This window comes from Peromyscus californicus, unplaced genomic scaffold (assembly GCF_007827085.1).
Source record: "Peromyscus californicus insignis strain IS unplaced genomic scaffold, ASM782708v3 Scaffold_58__1_contigs__length_261870, whole genome shotgun sequence".
NCBI classification, from domain to species: domain Eukaryota; kingdom Metazoa; phylum Chordata; class Mammalia; order Rodentia; family Cricetidae; genus Peromyscus; species Peromyscus californicus.
Window position 1 is genome coordinate 248016 of NW_026294571.1, and position 6670 is coordinate 254685.

Consider the following 6670-nt stretch of genomic DNA (forward strand, 5'->3'; position numbering starts at 1 on the left):
GAGGCTGTCCCTTCACCCAAATTTATAATAGTCCCCTAAGTGCTTCAATTCAGACAAACATTTCTATTACAGCAGTACATTTGGTTTGTTCTACTGAAAAACTTCACTTCACACTGAGGGTGAAATTACCGTATTTAGCTGCTGTAAAGCTCTTCTCCAAATACTGCACAGCTATTAGGTGATATAAAGTATTTTTCTAAAGGAGCTAGTAAAGCCAAAAGCGGCACAGTTCCGAACTCTGTTTTCTCACTGTTTGCATTAACCAGTGACAAAACCTCAGAAACACTGATTGAGCCACTTTCATTCTGGTTCCTTTATAGGAACGTCAATGGAACTGACCTTCCTTAGTTCCACGCTCCTTACCAGATGCTCCGGTAAACCCCGAGCTTCATTCTCCTCTTGTGAAAAAACACAAACATGTTCTCAACCCCATATTAGCAAAGGATCGGGACCCTTCCATAATCCCGAGCAGGGAACTTTCCATTTCGCATTACCTAAAGGACCAGGAAGATTGGAGTGAGCTCTAATATGGCCCACAAAGCATGGCAGCTTTCTTTTGTGGAATAGCGTCTTGGATTTGTTGAAACATTTTGACTTGTTAGTTCCAATATTTTCACCAAAACTGTTATTATTCAAAGGAGTCAAGAACATAGATGTTCTTTCATGAAACATATCCTTCATTAGCTTACTTTGAGAAAGAGCATTTTCAGGATTTAGTATTTTCACTTCATTAGCTTTAACTCCTGATGTTATTAGCAGCTGTATTATTTAGCATTGATTTCTTATAAGGAACTTTCAGGTAAAGCAACTCTTTTGTAAGACAGCTAGATTTTCTGAAGTTTGTTTCCCATCTATAAAGCAGTCATTTCTTTTTTGAATGCCTGTTTCCTTGTCTTCTTATTAGATTTGCAAAGGAATTACTCATTGCAGGCTGTTCATTCAAGGCAAAGAACTTTTTAAATTTCAACATAAGTTTCTCTATATCTAAGACAATGTTCAGTGTATAAACTGCACAGTGGCTTGTCTGCTCTTATAGGTAGCTTTTTGTCATCCAACTACCGTAAAAATTTTGCACAGCTATTAGGGTAAATAAGGCATTTTACCAACGGAGCCCCAAACCGCGAAGCATCTAGTTCCATATCCTTTCAATTTTTCATTGGAACTGACACTTAAATTTTTAGACAATTTTCCTCCTTATTCTTTTAAAAGCTGTATTTTAAGTTTACCATGAACTTATTTTCGAGCTGACAAAAGTGTTTCAGGGCAATTTCACCATCTTTAGCAGAAAAACTACCTTTCCCAGAATGCATTTCTCTTATATCAGTCCATAATAATATCAGTTCCTTATATCACATCCCTTATATCAGTCATTTCCCATAGTTCTTTTCGGGTCTGAGAGTCAACTGGTTCTTTTACCAGACTTGCTTACAAATTCTTGCCCGGGAGGTTTGAACAAAGTTTTTTGCTTTTGCAATGGGAGATTTGAACAAGCATTTTACATTTTCAATTATGGGACATTGGGAGGGTTCTGGTCTCTCCTCAGCTGGCTTTAACAGGTGTCTCTCCTTCATTTGACACTGGCCCCCAAATCAGAACTGCACCTGCCTCGTTAGCACGCATTGAGGTGGGCAATTTCTGATAGCAACTTTCCTCGTGGCTTGTGTTTGTTTTAGCCAGTCAGTGAAAAACAAGATCATTTACAGCAGCTTTTCCATAGCTCTTTCAGAGAGATTTTCTCGCACTGATCTATCTCTTTTTGCTTGTTCCTTCCCCCCCAGATGCAGAGCTTCAGGTATCTGTCTGTGGCTCTGTTCCTCTGCTAGCTGCCTTTGGAGGTAGGGGCTTTTTTCTCTCCCCAAATCTGCCTTAAATTCTAGCAGTTTTTTCAGGTCATATATTTCTGGGGAGGATTATGTCCCTTTTGTTTCTTCAGAGTCTTTCTCCCAGACAGTTCCCAGTTTGGTCTCAATTTATCCCCTCTACCCCAGAAACAGTTTCCGACACTACAGTGGTGGCTTTCCCTGCTACTGAAGGTAGGGGCTTTTTTGCCCGTTTCTGTTTTCGGGGTCTGTGTGGTTTGTGTACAGACTGAAAATCTAACAAGGGAGGGTTTTGCCATTTCTAAACTCCCATTAGGACAGGCATTTTGCTTCATCAGGCCTTCACCTGGCCCAGTCCCCCAGTGGGTTGCATTTACTTGTCTGGGTGCTCAAGGACAGAGCTTATACCAGAGGCAATCACCCCTCAGGGCTACACTCCCTCATCTCAGGGAGTCAGTTGAAACAAAGCTTTTCTCAAAGAGCTGCTTTCTCTGACAGAAAAGAAAGCTTTTCTCCTGGATAGTTCTGTTCTGCCCTTGCTGGGCTCTTTGTCCAGACAGCGTTCTGACTCAGCAGCACAACTGCTTCAGACACAGTTCAGCTTTACTGTTTTCCCAGAAAGGTCCTTACTCTGATAGGAAAGCTTTTCTCAGATTTCTTTTTGCAGCTGCGGATCTATCAACCCGGGACTTGTAGGAAAGCAGACAACTGTGCCTTTCCCACCAGCTTTAGCTTTGTTCATTAGCAATCTTCCTCTGGGTCCTGCACCTTCCTGCCTAAGCTCTGGGCTCCAGGAAGTTTGCAACTGCAGGAACCATAGTATCCCCAAAATGCACTCCAACTCAGAGACGCTGGCCAGTCGCCTCTGAGTTTTTGGTCAGAAGTGAGGATACAATGCTTCAGGGGATCTTTGCATTAGGATGATTAGGAGCACGTTTTCATTCTGAAACCTCAAACAAAACCCTTGATGCCTCAGCTCAGCTATAACTGAAAAGCTTGGCTTTTTTGCTTTTCTCAGGTAAAGTTTCCTGCCCTTTTGGGCTCTCTGTAGCTCTTTACCCACACTCTCCCAAGCGTTTCCCTCAGGGTACTCTGACCTGCTGTCTTTTACTAGTTTGAAGAGACAGAGCTTAGAGGTTTTTTAGGACCTTGTCCCTGCCTCCTGCATTGCAGGCAGGATTTTTAAAGCTTAAAAGAGAACTTAGAGAAGTTTTGCTGTCTTAAGAAGTTTGTTTTCCCTTAGAGCTAATCACAGGTGGTCCCCATACTAATATCTTCAGGTGATTCTAATTTGTCCTTCTGAGAAAGAGTTCTGAAAGGCTTTAATTTTTAAGTTTAAGAGAGCTTTTGAGAAAGATTAAAGCTTTTTAGAGATTTTTTCCCCCAAATTTTCCAAGAAAAGGTTTTTAGTTTAAGAGAAAGATTTTTTTTCCCAAGAGAGACTAACTTTTCCCAAAACTTCCCAACTTTAATCTTTTTGGCTTTTTACATCCCCATTTTTGACTCAGGGAGAAAACAGTTTCTCCTGCTGTTTGGACTTAGCATTTCAGCTGTCCCCAGGACAAAAGCTTCCAGAGCAAACTTTTTCTTCGCCCATAAGCTCAGAGAAGAGCTTTTTACCACCCGTAAAGCCCAAAGAAAGATTTTCCCCCAGTTTGCGTTCATAACCCCCAAAGTTAGAAAATTGAAGTTTTTCTGTCTAGTTGCCTTATTTTTTTCTACACGATCTTACATTTCTAATTTTTTCCTACACTATATTACTACCCTATACCTTATACTTATTTTTCACAGATAGAAATTGAGAAAGGGATAGAAGATAGAAAATTTTGACAGAGAATTTTGCGCTGCAGCATCGGACATCCTTCCAGTCTGTTTTCCTTTTCTCTCAAGGATAAAATCCCTGCCCCTCAATTTTTTTTTTTTTTTTTGGTTTTTCGAGACAGGGTTTCTCTGTGTAGCTTTGCGCCTTTCCTGGAACTCGCTTTGGAGACCAGGCTGGCCTCGAACTCACAGAGATCCGCCTGGCTCTGCCTCCCGAGTGCTGGGATTAAAGGCGTGCGCCACCACCGCCCGGCCCTGCCCCTCAATTTTATATATACATATATATATGTATATATATCCATAACACTGGCATGCCTTTCCACTGGCAGGGCTGACCCACACTTTCACCAAAAACTCTGTATTAAACTATTATTTTCCTTTATCTTTAGTCCCTATTACTTTGTTTTTAGTCCCTGTTAATTTGTCTTTAGTCCCCCCCTTTTTTTCTTTAGTTCCTTTTTTTCTTTTTTCTTTAGTCCCTGTTCATGGCGCTATTCTGTGGGGCATTTACCCAACCACCCCCACAGTTCCCCAGAGTTTTCTTGAGTGTGAGCAGCAGGAAATATTAGATAGAAGGATTTATTGCGGAGAATCTTGCAGAGATAAACAGATAGAAAATAAAGGATAGCCTCGAGAGGACCTGGAACTTATTCCAACGGGCCCGACTGTCTCTGCCCCAGGGTTTTTATAGAGACGCCAAGGGGTGGAGCAAAAGACCTCCTTCCCCAGCACAGCCAAGTGCAGACCATCCCAGACACCTGCACTCAGGCCCGTGGTCCTAATCATCCTCTATGTGGACCTGCTGGGTAAAGCCACGAGGAACCTGGAAATGGGCTCCCACAGCTCAGTATTTATATTTTGGATATTAGACCTTTATCAGATGAGAATTTTTGTTTTATTTAATATCTTGTATTCAATAAATATATTTTTGATATTATACCTTTATCACATGAGGTTTTTTTTGTTTTGATTTTCTGATCTCTTGTGTTCTATACGTATATTTTGGATGTTAGAACTTCATCTGGTGATAATTTTTGTTTTATTTATCTGATATCTCATGTTTAATATGCCTATTTTTGATATTGACATTTTTCAATTGAGAATTTTTGGAATATTTATTTGATTTCTACTGATCTCAGTATGTATATTTTGGATATTAGACCTTTATCAGATGAGAATTTTTGTTTTATTTATCTGATTTTTTGTGTTTAATATGTATATTTTGGATATTAGTCTCTTATTAGATAAAAATTTTTGTTTTATTTAATTTTGTGTTTTTAATAAGTACATTTTTGATATTAGAACTTTATGAGATATAAATTTTTGTTTTGTTAATCTTATTTCTGCTGTTCAATATATATGTTTTGTACATTAGACTTTTATCAGAATAGAATTATTGTTTTATTTATCTAATTATGTTCAATATGTATTTTTTATATTAATCCTTTATCAGATTAGTATTTTCATTTCATTGATATGATTTCTTGGGTTAAATGTGTGTATTTTGGATAATAGACTTTTATGAGGTGATATTTTCTGTTTTATTTATATAATTGCTTGTGTTCAAAATGTACATTTTGGATATTCAACCTTTGCCATTCAGACCTTTTGTTTTTTCTATTTTCTTGTGTTTCCTATGTATATTTTGATATTAGACCTTTACCACATGAGAATTTTTTATTTAATTTCTTGTGTTCAATAAGTTTATTTTTGATATTAGACCTTTGTCAAATGAGAATATTTGTTTTATTTAATATCTTGTGTTCAATATGTATATAATTGATATTAGATTTTTATCAAACAAAAATTTTGTTTTATTTAAATTTTTGTATTCAACAGGTATGTTTGGGATATTAGACTTTATCAGATGAGAATTTTGATTTTATTTAATTTCTTGAGTACAATAAGTATGTTTTTGATGTTAGATGAACATCCGATGACAACTTTTGTTTTATTTGATTTCTTGGGTTAAATATGTATATTTTGTACATAAGAAATTTATCAGATGAGAATTTTTGTTTTATTTATCTGATTTCTTGTGTTCGATATATATTTTGGAATATTAGACATTTACGAGATGTCAATTTTTGTTTTATTTATCTAATTATGTTCAATATGTGTCTTTTTGCTATTAGACCTTTATCAGGTGAAAAATTTTATTTAATTTAATTTCTTGTGTTCAATAAGAATATTTTTGATATTTTACTTTTATCACATGAGAATTTTTTTTTGCTTTTCTGATTTCTTGTGTTAAATATGTATATTTAGGGTATTCAACCTTTATGAGATGAGAATTTTTGTTTTGTTAATTTGATTTCTTATATTAAATATGTACGTTTTGAATGTTATTTTTATCATAAGAAAATTTTTGTTTTATTTATTTAATTATGTTTAATATGTATATTTCTGGTATTAGATCTTTATCAGATTTGGTGTTTTGTTTAATTTATATGATTTCTTGTGTTCAACATGTAATTTTTGGATTTTAGACCTTTATCAAAAGAGAATTTGTGTTTTTTTTTCATTCATTATGTTTCTTAAGTATGTTTTTGATATTGGACCATTATCACATGAGAAATTTTGTTTTCTTTTTCTGATTCATTGTGTTCAATATGTGTATATTGGATATTAGACCTTTATCAAATGAGAATTGTTTTGTTTATGTGAATTCTTTTCTATACTATGTGTATTTGGATAATAGACATTTATCAGATGAGAATTTTTGTTTTATTTATCTCAACATATTCAACGTTTCTATTTAGGATATTAAACCTTTATCAGATGAGAATGTTTGTTTAATTTACCTATTATGTTAAATATGTATATTTGGATATTAGACCTTTTCAGATGATAATTTTGGTTCATTTATGTGATTTCTTGTGTTCAATATGTATATTTTGAATATTAGACCTATATCAAAAGAGAATTTTCGTTTTCTTTAATTTCTTGTTTTCAGTAGGTATATTTTTGATACTAGACATTTATCTGATGATAATTTTTGTTTTATTTATCTAATTTGTTAAATATGT